The sequence below is a fragment of the Chionomys nivalis genome, chromosome 14 (assembly GCF_950005125.1).
Source record: "Chionomys nivalis chromosome 14, mChiNiv1.1, whole genome shotgun sequence".
In the NCBI taxonomy this organism is placed as follows: Eukaryota; Metazoa; Chordata; class Mammalia; order Rodentia; family Cricetidae; genus Chionomys; species Chionomys nivalis.
In genome coordinates, this window is record NC_080099.1 from 8,378,372 (window position 1) to 8,398,137 (window position 19,766).

The following is a 19,766-nucleotide window of genomic DNA, read 5'->3' on the forward strand; positions in this document are numbered from 1 at the left end:
ATGTCTTCAAACGCCTGCACTGAATATTTCTTTCCCTTTTATGACCACACTAAAAACTTCAGGCCCCGAAGCTTGGAATTCTTTTACATAATTCTGTGAAACCCCATCTCATTGAGTCCCTAGACCTCAGAAACTTCAAAGCCTCCAAGATTCTCAGAAGAATAATTGACTAAATGACAAATGAAGGCAGATTTTAGCTACTTGTGTTAAAAACTCAGATCAAAGCTAACAAAATGGCTCCGTGTGTGGGATTAGTCCTAAGTCTCCTGTAGACAAAGAAGAGAAGTATATTATGTCTGTACTCTACAGAGTTTCTCCAGGTTCTAGACAACTCTCTTACCCCATTTTCCTAGGGATAAAACAAAGGAGTTGTACTCAACCACACTTATATTCTTGATTTTTTCTATGTATATGATAGCAATTGGAGTTTCTAATTGTTTTGGTTAACTTTGGTCAATGAAATGCCTCAGCAGGACTCAGAGAAAGGGCAGAGAGGTAAGCTGTGGTGTATCTTGCTTACTCTCTGGCTCCTCTGGATCATGGTTGTTGAAAATGGTCATGTGTTGAGCATAGGGCTCTGTTACATCACCCGCTGTTGTTTCTGGTCCTAACATAATTAGCCTCTCTCCTCTCTCCTTGAGGCCCAAGTATGTCAGTAGTTTTCCATTTTTTGCGTTTCTCTGATTACTGACATGTTCTTTGTAAATTCACTTAAATCTTCTTGGATCTCCGTAAGTACTTTGTGTGTTACTGTCTCAAGATACATTTGACCTTGTCTTTGTTTTCTTGTTGGAAGCTTGACTGATACTTACATAAAATTAGGTAATATTACACATGTTTTTAAAAAAATGCTTTTAAAATAATTTGACTTGAATTATATGATAAAATGAAAGGAAAATAGTTTTATTTGGTTAACCTAATCAGGACTACATCATAGAACTGTACAGGTATTGGGGAACAAAAATCCCTTCCCCTTTCATCCCTGGTGTCTAGATGATCCTGCAATAAGTTGGTCTTGGTTAGCAGGGAGAGGGGTAGTACAGTGACTATAACATAGAGTAGCCCAACAAAATACAAACATTTATATATTTATAAGCTATTGGCTTATGTATACATATAAGTTTATGTATTTTCTATTGATGCTATAACAGAGCACTACAAATCTATCATCTTAAAAATGTATGATATCTACCCATATCACCTCCTACATGCTATATACATACATCTTTAAATAAATTTATTTTATATAGTTTTGGAGGCCAGAATTTTAGAATTAATTTAACTAAGCTGAAAGCACAATACTGACAGGACCATGTATGTCTCTACCTCTGAGCCTTCTCTCCTGAACTACATGCTCCACATTTCTTGGCAAGTTAGTTTCTTTTCAGTTAGCATGCTAAAATACCCTGGCAAAAGGAAGTTGAAGGTCCCATAACCTTCCCAAATAGTGCTACCAACTTGGGACCAAGCCTCAGAACACATTAGCCTATGGGATTCAACCATTCATTCTCATTCAAACTAGGACACATGGCTCTTAGCCCTTCATCTTCAAAACCAGCAGCAGTGTCTATGTGAGTGATCTAACTCCCTATTTTATAGTCAATCTCCCACTGCCCACCCCCCTTAGAAGAACACTTGTGATAACAGGGCCACTCAGATAATCCAGAAAATATTCTGCCTACCCCAACATCACATCTTCCAGATCTCTTTTGCTGTATGTTTTAGAGACTTTCTTTAGAGAAAATGGCTTGATTTATATAAGTCTTGGTTAATGAGGTACAAATAGAAACTCCTAAGTTGGGATACTAGACTTAAACTTAAGTTAGAAAAGAATGAAGCATTTATCTTCAGGGAGTAGACAAATGGATCTTGCTTTCTAGAAAAAAATACAGAAACAATAATACCAGAAACTATCCCTCTCCACCTTGTCATGATGGTAAAGGCCTACAGAAAAACATCACTTATTGATACTGATGGACTATTTCAAATGAAATCGATGTACTATATTTCACAAGTTATGAAATCATTTTAGGTAAATCATTTGACTTCCTTTGCTCTTGCACAAGCTGGTGAGATAGAAGTATTCCTTTACAAACGAGAAACACCTAAACTAATATCTAATAAGTCACACCAGAAAGACTTATAACTTGTGGGCCTTAGAACAATTGATTATGGCCAACCTTAATATTTCTGAGCCTTCCTTAGTGTCTCAGTGATTGAGAAGTTTAATATGATGGTAAAATATTGCTAAACTACAACTTTTTATACCACATGTAATCCAGTTAAGGACTTCACATTTTTCACACTCAGAATATGTGCACTGGAGCAAAAGTCTATTGACAGTCATTCCATCATATGGCTATAGAGAAAGCCATGAGTATTGTGGTAGTTGAAATGAGAGTTCTCCCCTAAATTACTATGTATTCAAACACTTGCCCCTGTTGCTGGTGTAATTGGTTGTGAAACCTTTAGGAGGTTTATCAGTATATCACAATGGGGTAAGACAACAACAACAACAAAACAGGAATCAGTAAACACTTTCGTTAATAGTTCTCAATATTGTGGTTTCAAATCTCCAATAAAAAAACCACAAATTAACAGATTAGACAAGAATATAGGATCCCTCTTTCTGCTGCATCCAAGAAACATACCTCATCATTAAAAACAGACACGACCTCAAGATTAAAGGATGGAAAAAGGCATTCCAAGCAAATGGAACTGGGAAATAAGAAAATGTAGCTATTTTAATGACAAAGTAAATATCAAACCAAAACTAATCAGAAAAGATAGGTAAGAATGCTATATAGTCATTAAAGGAAAAATTTACCAAGGGAATATTATAATCATAAACATTTATGCACCAAACACAAGGCTACTAAGGTTCATAAAAGAAACACTACTGTAGCTATAATCATATCTGAACCCTCACAGAGTACTAGTGAAGGACTTCAAAACCCCACCAGTACTAATGGATAGGTCATCCAGACAAAAACTAAAGAGAAATGCTCTAGCTACACAATGTCACAAATCAGATGGACTTAGCAGATAACTATAAAGCATTCCACCAAACACTAAATAATCTGCTTTCTTCTCAGAAGCCCATGGGACTCTCACCACAATTGACTGCATACCAGGACACAAAGTCCGTGTCAATAGATATAGGAAAGCTGAAATAACACCCTGCATCCTATATGACAACCATGGACTAAAGCTGGGTATCAACAGCAACAAAAATTATGTAAACTCATTGAAGCCAGACAACGTAACTACTGAATGAAACTGAGTCAGAGCAGAAGTAAAAAATGAAATTAAAAAGCATTTTAAAAATTGTCTAAAGTAACAACATAAAGAAAAACACTGGGAAAATATATAAAATGATAAACCCACTAAAATTTAACCATGTACTGATGGAGGTGGGTCTTGTATTAATCTGTTGCTTTCATTGGTTAATTAATAAAGAAACTGCTTAGGCCCATTTGATAGGCCAACCCTTAGGTGGGTGGAGTAAACAGAACAGAATGCTGGGAGAAAGAAGCCGAGTCAGTGAGTCACCATGATTCTCCCACTCCAGACAGACGCAGGTTAAGATCTTTCCTGGTAAGCCAGCTCGTGATACTACACAGAATATTAGAAATGGGTTAGATCAATATGTAAGAGCTAGCCGATAAGAGGCTGGAACTAATGGGCCAGGCAGTGATTAAAAGAATACGGTTTCCGTGTAATTATTTCGGGTAAAGCTAGCTGAGTGGCAGTGGGAAGCAGCCCCGCTGCTCCCATTTTCAACAATGTATACACACACACACACACACACACACACACACACCATTTGTTTATGTAAACCTTTCTAAATCAGTTATAATCAATTGCACTGACAACCTAAATTCCTTGAAATATTAGTTGAAATTCCTTCATCAGGAAGCTGGACATATATCACCACTGTTCTACCCTAGTTTTATATTTTTGTGTGCAAAGGGTATTGTGCCAGTCCTAAGCATAGTGCCTCAGAAACTATCCTAGGTTCTGCTAAGACTGTTGAACTGCTGGGTAAACAGTCCTGGCCAGCTTGTGTGAGGATCAGGACCACATGACCTGTTCTTTCCACTGGACTGACTGAAAGCCAAGCCTTGAGTGCAGAACAGATCACATGAACTAAACCTAAACCACTATCCCATAAGGCCAGAACTAAATCACTGTGCTGAAAGCCAAAGACTTAGATATCAGATACTTCAATTTTGATGTTTTCTTGGAAATTTTCTCTTAAAAAACAACCAAAAAACATTTCATTCTTCATATTGCTAGATAAAGCACCATGCATATTGGATATAGAAAGCTGTACCTCCTAACTTTATGCTTATTTTTGCTTCCTCTATATTTTGATTTTCTCATTTAGAAAAATTCATGTGTAGGGTTGTGTAATATTCAAAGATCAAGCTAATTCCAAGATTCTGTACATACTGATGAGAGGTTGTTGCTACTTCAATATTTAATACAAGGCTCATGCTTTGCCCTCATGAGTATCTGGGCAACCACAGGAGCCATTCCCGTGATAACACATGTCCTTTGGGGACTTTATAATGCACACCATATTTCTAATTTCACTGAAAACTGGGCAGAATCTAAGCATAGATGAGCAAGTCTTTTTCTATTGTTGTTGGTATTTTATGCTTGATATTGCTTTGCTGAGATAAGGATCAAACATAGGACCTTAAAGGTTCAGACAAGATATTCAGGCTAGGCTCTACCCAAGAGATATGTCCCTACCCCACAAGCCATTTTTAGCACATTTTTTCTTTGCAAATTTTGAGACAAGCTTTACTGAACAGCCCAGTCATCATCAACTTGCAGATACTTTTACGTCAACTTCCCAAATGCCAGGGTTAGAAGCAAGTGTCGACACACCCAGATTTCTAGTGCAATTGTGAGAAATGAGAAAAAGGTTTTGTGTGCATGTCAAATACTAGAGATTTAAATGCGAACTGAGTGGTAATTTCACTTATTTTGCAAGCAACAATATTATTAAAGTGCAGAGGCTAAAAGATGTTTCTCATAGTCAGCTGGATACTCGTAGATATTAATCATCTATGAGGAGCAGGGTCATTTAGTAACCATCTCTCCAGCCTTACTCTGTATGTACAAGATTAGTATTATTTTCTTTATCTTATTTTTTTTTTTGTTTTGAATCTAATGTTGTGCCAAATGGATGAGGCCATTTTTTTTTCTTTTGAAGAACATTCCCATTATTTATTCAGGACTTGCGGAAATATAGTCTTTATTTTCTAACTTGCGCAGGAAAAAACCTGCTCCATTCTCTTATCCATTTAGAGTGCATAAAGAGTGACAGATATTGCACCGCCTGCATCTGCTGTCCTTCTGCCGTGGCTATGCAGCACTTAGCTGCTGAAAAGACCAGGGACACGTGCAATGAGGCTTAATATGCAGTTAATACAATATAATCAATGCCCTTACAGGATGCCATTCTAGCCTTAAACTGCCATAGAAAAGGGGGAACCTACAATGGAACTAGGTATGTCTGTCTCTAAATTATGAGCAAATTGGGCTATTGACAGCTATTTATTTTATCTGAAGACTTGGGAATACCTGACAACAATAATGCTTATTATCCACATAAGGATTAAAAGAACGCTTCCAGGTAAGTTGATGTGTGTCTCCCCTTTCATTCTTTGAGATCCCTGCACACTGAGAAAGTATCATCTCCATTTGTACAAGTGAGGAAAATGAAGCTCCTCTGAGCGATTTAGCCCAAAACAAGCAAATCGGTTCAAATCTGCATTAGAATCACTAGCCACTGAGTCCCAGCCTCCAGGCCTCCAAAAGACAGGGCGTCTCTGTCCAAGTTCTACCTGTCCTGCTGTCACTGAGGTGTTTTTGTAAACCTTATGTTTAGAAATGGAAAGAAAGGAAATGCAGGGTAGAGTAGTCATTCTATCACATCTGCAGGATGTAGTTAACACACTAGTTTTTCATGAATATGAATTTCTGTAGATGAATATGTATCTGTTTATATAACAATAGTGTGCTCTGGGAAGATGCATGTGGTTTGAAGTACAGATACATTGGTTTCAATTCTAATATTGGTTTAAGTAAATTATTTATTACCCCATGCAATAAATATATCCATTACAGTTAACTTCTTTAATTTGGTTAAAGGAGCACAGGTTTATTCAGGAGCACATGCACATTGGTTATGTAAAACCAATAGCTGAAGTTTATCCATATGGCTTTAATTAGGATGCATAGATTGAGATAAAAAAGCGAAGAACTTCTGGCTTTGATTACGCCTGTATCTGCTCCAGTATCGGTGTCTGTGCAGGCAAATATGTGTTGGCTTCACTTAATACATGCTCATTCACAGACACTGTGCCTTGGCTCAGTTTCATGTTGAAGGCTTTCATTAAAAAGATATTGTCTATGTACGAATTTAACTCATGTCATTCAATTATCCATATTTTCCAGGCTTGGGAAAGAATGGCATATGTTGTAAAGAAGTTGGTTGTGTTGTGTTACAAAGAAAGCAGATTCATTTCAGTGAAAACTTCTTTGGACTTCTGGAAACTGTACTGTCTTCAATCTATGTGCGTGTCTCAAACATGACTTTGGGAGACTGCCTTATTTTCCTTCCCAGGACAGAGAAGTCTTTGGGGAAGAAACGCATTCCTTCATAAGCAGCAATCATCTTCTCAGGGGGTTACTAAACTTTCCTACCAAAGAGAGAGAAGTAATTTCATAAAACCAGTGATTTGTTTTACATTGGCCTCACACTTATTATCTTAAGGAGAAGAATATCTTTAGTAATCATTTGTGCTTTTGGTGAGACTTTCAGTTACTTCATCCCCTTTCATTAGCATATGCTGATTACATAAAATGATGGTTTCATTAAAATATTTTCACATGTTTTTCATGTATTTTTCTTAGATTCATCCCCATTACAATCTCTTATCCCTCTTCCACAATCGTACAAACTGCTTTCTTTTTTCTACTTTAATGTCATACACAGAGTTTATATACATATGTGTGTGTGTGTGTGTGTGCGTGTGCGTGTGTGTATAAACATATAATTTTGTTTAACTTATCTTTCTTTGTGTGTGTATATGTATGTGCTGTGTGTGTGATGTGTATGTTGTGATACATGTCTGTGTGACATATATGTGTGTGATCTATGTCTTTGTGACATGTATGTATATTATGAATGTGTGTGTGATGTGTATGTTGTGATACATGTCTGTGTGACATATATGTGTGTGATCTATGTCTTTGTGACATGTATGTATATTATGAGTGTGTGTGTGTGATGTGTATGTTGGGTGTATGTGCATGTGTGAAGGCATGCAGGCTCTGGCACATATGGAAATGTCAGAGTATAACGTGATGTGGTCACTATTTCCACATTTGAGTGAGTTTCAGGGATAAACTCAGGCTGTCACACCTGCATGACAAGCACTTTTACCTGCTAGAGCACCTGACTAGCCTTCCTACATAATTTAAATCTAGATTCCACATATGGCAGAAAATGTGATATTTGTCTTTGAGTTTGCTTTATTTTGCTTAAAATGATGATCTAGTTCTATCCATTTGCCTGAAAATGGCATAATTCTGTTCTTTACGGATGAATAAAGCTCTACAGTGCATATAAATTCACTAGCTCATTTCTTAATGGATATCTAGGTGGATTTTAATACAATTAATAAATGGGTTAATGAAAGGGACAAACAGTTGAAAAAAGATTAAGTACAGATGGCCAAAATATAAACAAAAACTGCTTAACTTCCTGATCTCTCACAGAAATGCCATCAAAAAATCACACTGAGATTTAATCTCATGCAAGTCAGAATGATTATCATTAGGAAAGCAAAAACAAAAAAAATTTCTGGTTTGGAATCCATATACTCTTCTACTAGGAATGCAAATTGCTCTATCCACTATGGAAATCAGTATGGTGCTTCCTCCAAAACCTAAAAATGGAACTATCGCACGATACAGTTCTATCACTTGTTAATATACACCCAAAGGACTCTAAAGAAGGATGTAATAATATTGTTTGTTGTTTATACAGTCTAAAGAGTTTAATGCTTATAAAATGTAACTCCACAGTACATAGATATTGTCCACAAGATAGTGGCCCAAAACACGAGACTAAAAAAGAATAATATATTTAAGTGCCTCTAACTAATAGATCAAGTACTTTGGATCTGAATCTGTCAGTTTCCTGCAGATCATGAATACCGACACACATGTAAGAAGCAAAAGATCAGGCATACTGGCTCAGAATATGTCACCTTCTATGCCGAAGTGAAGAATTCCAAGACCTCCTAACATTCCAGAACTGGTTCTAAACATTAGTTCCAGGAGCTGGTAGTATGGGCTAATTGGTGGGACACTCGTCTACTAAACAAGAAACTGGACGTGACTCCTAGGACTATAAAACCAAGCCATGGGGGTATAAGCCTGTAAGCCTACTGCTTGGGAAATACAGGCAGGAGGATTGGAAATTGAAGGTCACCCTTGGGGGATATGATGCCAACTTGGAATATATCACACCATGCCAAAAGCAGGGGGGATTTTGTTGATTATAGATTGTGTGCAGACCTCGCTTGTGAAACCTGACAAAATATATTGCATGTGAATATGGGAAGATCTTCCAGAAAAGAAGCCAGCCCACACAAGCCAAGTCTTATCGGATCTTCTTCTTTCTTTCACATTCTTTTTTGACTTTTTTCTCTTTTACTTTTATTAAAGTTTATGCATTAAACTGTAATGCCATGAATACAATAAAGAAGCCAGGCATTGTGGTCCTCAGGCCACAATCTTGGTGCCAGAGACCCACCAGCAAATAGTTTTTGCTTTTGGTCAGGAAATATTTTTAGTCTGATGAATGTCTTCTATTTCATAAAGAAAGAGTCTCTTGTGTCAGTGAGAACCTTCAAAATTCTTATCAGTCAAACTCTGAGTAGACAGTTTATGAAACTGATATGAAAGTTCTCCAAGGTCTGGGCAGTGGTGGTGCACGCCTTTAATCCTAACACTCAGGAGCATAGACCGGTAGATCTCTGTGAGTTCGAGGTCAGCCTGGTCTACGACAGCTAGTTCCAGGACATGCTTCAAAAGCTACAGAAATACCCTGTCTCGAAAAATCAAGAAAAAAAGTTCTCCAACACTGAAGCATAGTTATATCACTTGCTATATACACATTAATAAGGGAGAAAGTCACAGAGGAGTCAGGGTATAGTAAGGTCTAGAGAATTTTCTGCCTATCTTTTCCCTAAGGTTAGGTGGTATTTTGCAATTCATTCCATATGTTCCTCATTCCTCATTTTCTGTTACTACTAAACTACTTGATACAGCCCAGCCAGAATGAGAGAGATAGAGACAGATAGATAGTTAGATAGATAGATAGAATGTGTTAAAAGCCAAAAGTATAAAAGAGATAGGAAAAATACATGTTAAAATCAAAAGTATAAGTTGGGGAGCATTATAGCCCTGTGATATTTAAAAGTTTTGACTAAGGCCAGGATTTGACTTAGCTGGTAAACTGCCTACGGTGTAAGAAATTCCATGTGAAAAGCCAGGCATGCTGGTTCCCTTGAGTAAACCCCGAGACTTAAGGAAGCAGAGGCAGGTTGGTTGGCCAGTCATTTTGGTATTCTAAGAAAACATGAAGTGTGTTTGGAAGTTTGAAGTGTTAAGGAAGAAGTGAGGATAAATATGATCAAGATTTATTATGTGTAATTTTCAAAGAATTAATATATATTTTTAATTTTTAAAAGACAGCTTCCACAAACATACCCACAGGCCAGCCCAATGTAATCCCTTATTAAGATGGTCTTTCTAGGTTATTTTGGTTGTGTAAAGTTGACCACTAAAATTAACCATCACATGATGTGGGATGTCTCTCTATATGCTGTGAAGATATCTTATTACCATTGGTATTAAAGAAGCTGATTTGGCCAATAGCCAGGCAGAATAGAGCCAGGTGGGAAATCTAAACAAAGAAATGGGGAAAAAGAAGGTGGTGTCATATAGAGGCCAGCAGCCACCAGAGCAGCAGGATATGAAGTAACAAGCCACAAGTATCATAGTAAAATACAGAACAAAAGAAATGGGTTCCTTTTAGTTGTAAGGGCTAGTTAATAATAAGACTGAATAATAGGTCAAGCAATTTGTAATGAATATTAAGCCTTGGATTGATAATTTGGGAACTGGTGGGAGGGAGAGAAACCTCCAATTACAATCACATGTATTCATGTCATGGTTCACATTCAATCTTGGTCATTGATCATCTCTGTGACTTTGGACAAATTCTCTTCTATTTCTCTGAGCTTCAGGTTTCTTAAATTAAAAACTCAATTATGGTAGTTATGGCAATGAATTAAGGACTTAGCAAAGGGTCTAGAAAACAGTAAGTGCATTACAGAATGGGCAATGATATTACATTTTAGCTTGACAACAAAATAAGAAGAGTACTACATCTAAACCCACACTAAAGTCTGCTGTGAGCATTAAACATTCATTCTTCTTAAGAGTTCTTTAGATTATGATGGATAGCAAAGGCCAGGGTAAATCTAAGGAAAGTACTATTACCATTTTGGAAAGAGAGAATTAAAAAAATATTCCTAGTAAACTTCTTTTAGAATATGAAATATATTCTGAAGAGATAATGTACAGCTTGCTAAAAATACTGAATTGTGTCCTTGGAACCTATGCTGAATAGATCATAAGCATTTTCACACAATCAAACACAGACGTGTGAGATCATGTCTGTGTTGAGTAGCATATAGTAACCATTTAGTCATAACATATGGAAGTATCAAATCATATTGCATATTTTAAATATATGTCATCTTCGTTATTGGTTACCTCAAATGGAAGAATGTATCTGAATAAAAAGATTATTTCTCATCCAAAAGATAACTTTCTAAGTCAACTCAGAGAATAAGGACAGTAGACAAGTCTGTAACTAAATTTCGTTATGAAGGCTGCTATCTCCAGATGGGTAAAATATGCTAATGAGTATAAGCTAAAGTATATCATTGGATCATACTTAAATACTGATAAATAATTTTAAATACAATAAATAAAAAACGTTTATGAGCAAATATTCGCATAGTTATTTGACATGAAACCCATACATCAGATTTGTAATGGTACTGGCTTTACCTTTCATGTATCAAAGGAAAACCAGGTTGTGCTCCAAACAACTGGAGAAGCAAACATGTTTTAGCAATAAAGGCTGCACCTGAAGACCTAAGTATGGTGAGAAAGGAAAGCATAAAAACTGAAAAGTGATGTTTTCATAATTAAAGAATAAGTCTTTAGGACAGCATGGCTAAAATCTGGCTGGTTGGAAATGATCTTCTCTGTCCAGAGAGTTGGAAGAAATTAGAGTTTCCTAAAGAACATTGTCTTAATGGCTAAGTTTGGAGTGAAAATACCAATGATGAAGGTGTTAATAGCAATGATTGCTAATAGACTCCATTATTCTTTAAGCTAGGTATATAATTGATATTAATACAACTATCAGTCAAGAAATTATTGTTTATTTAGGGATAAGAATGAGGAAATCAAGACTTTAAAATTAAATAATATAACACAATATAGCACTGATAGAACATTATCCAGGCTACAAATCACATGCAGAAATTATTAAGAGACCATCCTTCTTTAAACTGCACTGTATTTAGGAAAATGCACACAATGAATTGAAGTTCACTGTCCCAAGACATAATCAGACCAATGGCATTCATTCAAGCATAAGATCAAGGCTAAACTCTGTAATTTCCTGTTCCTTCCAAAGACAAACTTCTGCCACCAGAGATCTAGGTCTGTCTGCATGCTTGACTGTGCTCTGTCTTGGCTCATATTTGACTTAAGATGCAGAAGCAATAGTCTAGGATGTATACAGAAGGCAAACTCTATTTTCTACTTTAGTAATTGAGATAAGGGAACTATTTTTTCCAACTTCAAATTTATGTTCAGAGATTAACCTTACAAATTAATTCTATTTATGAGCCATGGAGCAGAGGTGGGACAGAAAACTATGCTGATAGTGTCTCTTTCATAATGTTACACTATGAAGTTGGAGACACACATTCTGTATTGGTAATACTATTAAATTTAGTTTAAATAGCAGTGACAATACCATCCCTGAACCTTTGGAGGCTGTGGGTGATATAAATGGATATTTAAATGTGATTACTCAAAATTCTCTTATTTTCATACTATTCAGTTGTGGATATGTTGTGGAATATTATTTTAACTAGGCAAAGATGTGTTACATTTGTTTTTGGCTGTGGAACATTACAACTCTGTAACAGTGTTCTATATATGTTTTTACTGCCTTTGTTAATAATTCAAATATGTATTATATTTGTTTCTGCTTTGTTTATTTAATTATGTAAAGATATGCTGCCATTTTACCTTGCCTGCCTAAGGCACCTGATTGGTCTAATAAGAAAGGTTAATGACTAATAGCTAGACAGGAGAGGGATAAGTGGGGCTGGTGTGCAGAGAGAATAAATAGGAGGAGGAATCTAGAGAGAGAAGAAGGAAGAGAGAATGAGGGAGAAAGAGAGGGACACAGCTGAAGAAGAAATAGGAGAAAGAAGCCAAGCAGCTTCCAGCCAGCCAGACACAAGGAACAGGAAAGTAGAACATACAGAGAGAAAAAAGGCAAAAGCCTCAATGCAAAACATAGATAAAGATAAACAGAATAAAATAAGAGCTAAGCTAGGATCAAGCATTCATAACTAATAATAAGTCTCTGTGTCATAATTTGGGAGCTTATTGGTGGTCTAGAAGAAAGCCTGCTATATGGGTCTTGATCTTGTTTACCACCTTCTGCAAAAGAAGCTTCTCTGATAAAGGCTGAGAAATGCACTAATCTATGTGTTTAATAGATAAGTCATTAGGAGTCATTTTAAAAATATCCATTTAGGAGAATAATAATAACATATTCTCCCGTGGGGCCTGTGACTTATGTATCCACAGGTTTTTGACCCCAATAATATTGCCAGACCACGAGTTCCTTTTGCCCCCTCTGCTAGGTGAATACACCTTCCAATGCTATGAAAGCTAGCCAATCAGTGTTAAACTTCTAGGTCAGTATGAGCTTGATTACTTATTGTACTACAAGTCAATGTGTATGTCTTGTCCTCAGCAGTAGGATTTTCCCATCAAGTTCTAGAGGATAACCAAGAGCAATGGCAATAACCTGTAATGTCTGGGGTTGGGGCATCTAAGGGCCTTCATTAAGTGATAACTCTAAAAAAGAAACAACCTACTTTGGACACTGGGCTTTTTATTTCAAGCCTTTAATGTCTAGAAGTGTCATTTTCCTGTCACAGGGTAACTCCACTTAAGCGCTTTTCAAATATTTGTTTGAATAAATTATAGGAAGCTTCTAGAGTTTCCACAGAAGTTTTCAGTATTATCTATTCCTTCCATATTCCTTCCTTTCCTCTGCCATCCTATGCCCCACTCATTCTTCATTATTTTCTTTGTCCCCTCTACAGTACCTGTTTTCTCTTTCCACCCCTTGAAAGCGCACAGCTATTTACTATTTCCTAACCTCTATAGTTATTCCAATTTAACCACACATATCTAGTGGTTCAAAAGTGGCAGCTACACATGAAGGAACATGCAATTTGCCTTTTCACGTCTGGATTATCTCACTCAGAATGATTGTCTGCAACTCCATTCATTTACCTGAAAATTTCATAGTTTATAAAACAGTAATCCTCATTCAAATTTCAACATTACTCTTCCCAGAAACAGAGAAAAAAAACTTTAAATTTATATAGAAGCATAAAAGATACGAGATAGCTAAAGCAATTCTGAGAAAAAGGAAGAAGGCCAGAGATTAATTTCTAAGTAATACTATAAATTCATAATAATAAAAAACAACAAGGCATTTTCAGAAATTTAGACAAGGAGTTCAGTGGACTAGAACAGAAGATAAAAAAAAAAAAACCTCTACAGTTACAGCATTTAGCCATCTGATTTTTTTTTTTTTGAGAGTCTCACTATGTAGCCCAGACTGGCTTTGAACTCAAAGACCAACTGCTTCTACCTCCCCCATACTGAGATTAAAGTTAGGAGCCACCATGGTCAGCTAGCTATCTGGTTTTTGATAAAGATGCCAAAAAATACACTAGAGAAATGATAACATCTTAATCAAAGAATGATAGCAAAACTTGTTATCCCATGTTCGAGAATAAAACTTAGATTTCTATTTCTTTCAATGTATTAGTGTAGAATTTAAATATATTAAAAACCTTAATTCAAGATATTGACATAGACAGGTATCTGAACAGGACTCTAGTCACTTAGGAGATAGTGCAAACAATTGACCAATCAGATTTCAAGAAACTGAATGGCAAAAGGAACAATCAAGTAAAGACAGAGACTACAGAAGGAGAGAAAATAATTGTCAGGTCTACATATGATAGATAATTAATATAAAAGTATATAAAGAATGCAAAAATAAAAAAATAAGGCAGAAAAGCTAATCAATAAGTGGCATAATGAAATAAGCAGCAGTTCTCATAAGATAAATGTAAATAAAAACTACACTGAGAATTTATTTCATCCCAATCAGACTGACAGTCATCAAGAAAACAGATAGCAAAGGGAATCCTTACGCATTGTTGTGTGGGCCCATAGACTATTCCTTCAGCTATGGAAGTAAATATGAAGGCATAAGCTCCTTAACTGGTTATCCAATACAGAGAGGTCAACCTTAAAATCACACATGCACAAGAGACACTAAACATATTTAACATATTGCGTTGTGTGTTTATGTGTATTTGTAAAAGGAATACTACCCAAATAAAGAGAGGCCATCAATTTGAGAGGGAGTGGGAGTTCATGGCAGGAGCTGGAGGAAGCAAAGGGAAACTGTAAAGTGATGTAACTTTATTTTAATTAAAAAATAAATATGTATTAACATAAAAAGAATATAGACCCAAATTACATGTTAAACCTGCCCTTAAGAACAGCTAGTAAAAATTAGAAGAATCCATAAATTAAATACATACACAAATAAAATGCAGCATAATTTAAAAAAAAACTTAAACTAAAATTGAACCTAACTATTCCACTCCAAGTCAACACATCACAAATACTTATTATGACAGTAATCATAATAGCTGACTTATGGATTTAACCTAGGGTGTCCAACATGAAAGGAGTAGGTAGGAAATGTGGCTTATATGAACAGTATAATTTGCTTTTCTTCCACGTAGAAAAAATGAAGTCCCTTTCATTTGCAGGGAAATAGATGGAAGTGGAGATAATCATATTAAACTAATGAAGCTGGTGTCGAAAGGCTAACTATAACAAGTTTTCTCTTATTTGTGGATTTAAGATATTTCAGATCCATAAAATATATTTTTCATGATGTGAAATTTGAAGCAAAACAGGACTAATGCCCTGAGAGAAAGAGGGATGTTAGAAGGGTATGAAGGGGAATATGCTTAAAGCACATTGCACTCACACATGAAAATGGCCTTCTGTAATCCTGCATAATAAAATTGTTACAGACTTATTTATTTGGGTTGAATGTGTATAGTGTTTTGTCTACATGTATGCATGCTCAGCACTTCTGTGCAGGATCAGTTATGGCCAGAAGAAGGTGATGAATTCTTTGGAACTCGAGTTCAAGCAGAGGTCCTCTGAAGAGCAGCGAGTGAGCCGAGCCGGTTCTCCAGGCCCTGTATAATAGCATTTTTTTTAATTGTTATTCTTTTTTAATTAAAATTTCCACCTGCTCCCCGTTTCCTATTTCCCTCCCCCTCCTCCCACATATTGCCCCCTCCCCCCACTCCCCTCCCCCTATCCCCACTTCTCTTCTCCTCCCCCCACTCCATTCCCCCTCCCTCTTGATACTGAAGAGCAGTCCAAATTCCCTGCCCTGCGGGAAGATCAAGGTCTTCCCACTTTTATCTAGGTCCAGGAAGGTGAGCGTACAAAATATCTTGCGTATAATAACATTTTAAGAAGGCAGCCACAAAAAACTTTACTGTGTCTCAAGTACCCACGGGAAAATGTTGAGTGGGGACAGAAGGTGGGAACAAAGCAACTAGGTTTTCTATGGCTAAAATAATCTCTTCGTTCTTCCGAATACCACAGTCCTTAATAGCTCCAAGCTAAGCCTGCCTATCTAGACTATAAACAGTTAAATAAAGACTGGAAATGCCTCCATTGAGTTAATGTTTTGAGAATTCCAAAGAGCCTTGTATCTTAACATTAGTAGCTTGTGATAGCATATCAAACTGTCATGAAAATGATGAACATCTCTAAGTCTTCCCTTATGGTGGAAAGTTCTTGTCTGCTGACAGCGACACTATTGAGAACTGGGAGCATGGAATGAATCCTAGCATCTCTTCACTCCATATAAATAAGTTACTCTGGGTACAATTGGGTCCTCTTTATTGGGTTAAGTTCCTCCATTAGCTCTTTGTCTTTGCTGTCAATCAATATCCATAGCCTTTTTTCAAAATCAATAAGCAAAAGAAGCACAAATATTCAAGCAAAGAGAATGAGCAAAATCAAGAAGAGAGGTAGCCAAGGTTACTTGTGGCACCTAGAGGACAATGGGAATTCCTTATAGATGGGCATTTTTAAACAAATGTTGCGTACAGGACAAGATTATGTTGAAGTACTGTCTGAGGCATACTATACTAGAATCTGAGTTAAACTACCTACCTCTAAGAATACCACGTAAAGACCTTTTCAGGCCTAGTTGAGGATATGTCACCAAAGGTACAAAATTTCTCTCCTATAACCTCTAAAACCAAGCAGACTGCAGTGGTAAAGTGTGTAGGGTGGTTTACTGCAGACACTGAATTAATTTATACTTCAGAACTATAGCGGTAAAAGGGACTTTCTGACAGTGAAATTTGAAAGATTCTATACTTGAGCCAGAAATTCTAAATGCCAAATCTTAACCTCAGGGATGCATTTTCACAGATGATGCTTTGAAGAACTTTACAATCTGTTAGTTGTCTTTAAGGAAAACCATACATATAAAGACAGTAATAACTTCTGTTCTAAAGTCAGTACTTGTTTTATATGAAATCAAGGTGCAGACTGAACAGAATAGGAGTGGTCTACTCTGACTTTCAGTAGAATTCTGACCCAAGCTGTCAAAGCACCAGGCTCTATCGTGGCTTCCTGATCTGTTAGTTCCAGGTTCAAATCCCATCTCAAACATGTAGTGGTTTTTCACCTAGACTAAGCGAATGAACTTCTTGGCCAAATGAAATAATACCAGTTGCGAGCCCAGTGGATTTCTGTTAGGATTTAATTAAACAAGTAAAGTATTTGCTAAATAGCCAGGGATTGAAGTTGTACTTAATGGCATTATCATCACCTCTGTTATTAACATTCTCATAAATGTTATATTATCAGATTGCAGTGAACATGGGTTTTTTTATCCACATAGAACTTCCCACTTAAAGATTTTTGTTTTTGTTTTCTACTGCTCTGCTGAAGTACAAACTTCTTTTAAAAACATTTTTACATATTCAATGGAATATACTAAAATAAAATACATTTTGTTAGGAAATGAAGAATGCTGGATGGCTTTCAGAAGAAGCACGCAAACCTGGTCTAACCTTGAGGACACAGTCAAATGATGGGGCATGCCTAATCCCTATGCCATTTTATATACACAGGTCATCTTAACTACAGCTTGTCTTAGATTATAGAGGAAAAAACATCTCGTCAGTGCTTGTCTTTAAGAATTCTCTGGGGTCTCTTCCTTCCTGTTAAAGTATCTGGAGTAACTCAAGTTCATACATTCACTCCAGTCTATCAAAGTCGGAGCATTTCCTGAGTAAAGAATCTCAGGTTTGACCATTGGTACCACGATGGTAGCGAGCTAATGGTGTAATGGGCACATTACTCCCTAAAGACTCATTCTAGGTGAAATTCACAGCCCATTCATGCACATTCATGGGCTTCGATTCCTTCATCTCACCCTGAAATACATCTCTGTATTTCTAACACCGGAAAAGAAATTCCCTTGAGACTTTCCTATGCTTTTACAGTCAGTTAAAGTAAATCCAACTGGAATGACCTGGGAAGGAAAAGAAGTCCCATTAATTAAATTTTGTGCTTGAGTAACACGGGCTTCACTAGAAAAAGAAAATCACTCTTATTGTTTAAAATATGGTTGAGCAGGCTTTCCTCCCTTAGGAATTGAAATACTACTCCCAACAACTCATTTTGGTTTTGGAAAGTGATCTGACTAGAGCGAAACTACCTCTGAAGTACTTGTCTAACAAACGTTTCATGATTTTCCCATCAACAGATAATAAAGAGCAGCTCAAAGACATCCTCCATTAATAGCACATTAGAAACAATATTGTCATGGAAAGTCTCTCTAAAATATTGCCTCAGTAACTGTCCTGTAGCTCCTGTGATGGTACAGTCGCAGGCAGGAGCTCAGATGCACTTCAGCAGAAGCACAGAAGGGAAGACAAATCTAAAAACATTAAGTTAGCCAAGGCGCCAGGAAATGCAATCTAAAAACAACCCACATTAGATGTCATTTCTTCTCAGGCTTCTGCTCTGAGGGTCAACAGAAAACATTTGAATGCTTTTGTATGTTTTAGAAAGACAGCGTGGAGTCTTTTGATCTTCAATTATCTGATTAACAGAAACATGAATGCAGAGAGGAAGGTTATTAACACTGTGGATTTTATTTCTAGTCTTCCTCTTCTATTGAGGGTACTCTTGCTCACATGTTAATGTTCTTCTCCATAAATATGTTCCTGAGAGAGAGAGATGAATTTCATTGGTGTTTTGAGTTTTGAGAAGGATGGGGAACGTACCAGAAGGATTTGGACCTGTTCCTTGCTAATTCTGTGGTGAAATGCGAGGTGTTCACCATAAGCCAACCATTCCTTCAATGTTTGTCATGGTTCGTAAAAGAGATTGAGAACTCCATTATATCAGGGCTGATTGTATGTAATTTCCATCTGTGTGAGCAGGAGCTACAGCAGCGGCAGAACAGCTTGGGAGTTTAGTCATTATTTTACTCTGTCAAATGAAGGGGAAAATTAGTTCCCAGGTAAATCTACAAAGATTTGTGTTTGGTTCTCTGCCCTAGACTCAAAATGTTGAGGGCAGATCTGGAAACAATTACAGTACTTATAAACCTCCAGATAAGGACACCGAGTTGTTAGGAGGTCATCACATTTGTCCACATTAATGGAGCTGGGGGAAGTGGGAAGCAATGATGACCTCCCAAAGACTCCTGATTTCTCTTCTAATGCCTTAAACTCTGGCAGAAATATAAGGCTACAGTGACATAACTCCAATCGAAAACTTACAATATGGCCATTTATTTTTAGAAAATTTGAAATCGCGAAGATCAGAATTGACCTATCAGCACAAAGAGAAAACCAGACAAAAACAAAGCAGCTGCTTTGAAAGATTAGATGGTTGGTAACAGGGGTTATAGAACCTGGGAGAAGACAGATAGTGTACTTTCCCTACAAGTGTACCGATCCAGATCGAGTCCTATTTGTTCAATAAGTTAAAGAACTGGACATAAAAGATTATGAAGGCCAGAGAAATTAGAATGTTGAGGTCATAACTTTGAGAAGGAGAGGAAAATGTGGGAAGCTTAGAGCTCCAAAAGTCTACAGAGGTTGCACTGCTTGGTATGTGTGCAATTAAGAGTTCCCGACGTCCACTTGAGTGAATGAAACTCATAGCTGAAAGTTTCCCAGATTCTGTGAAGT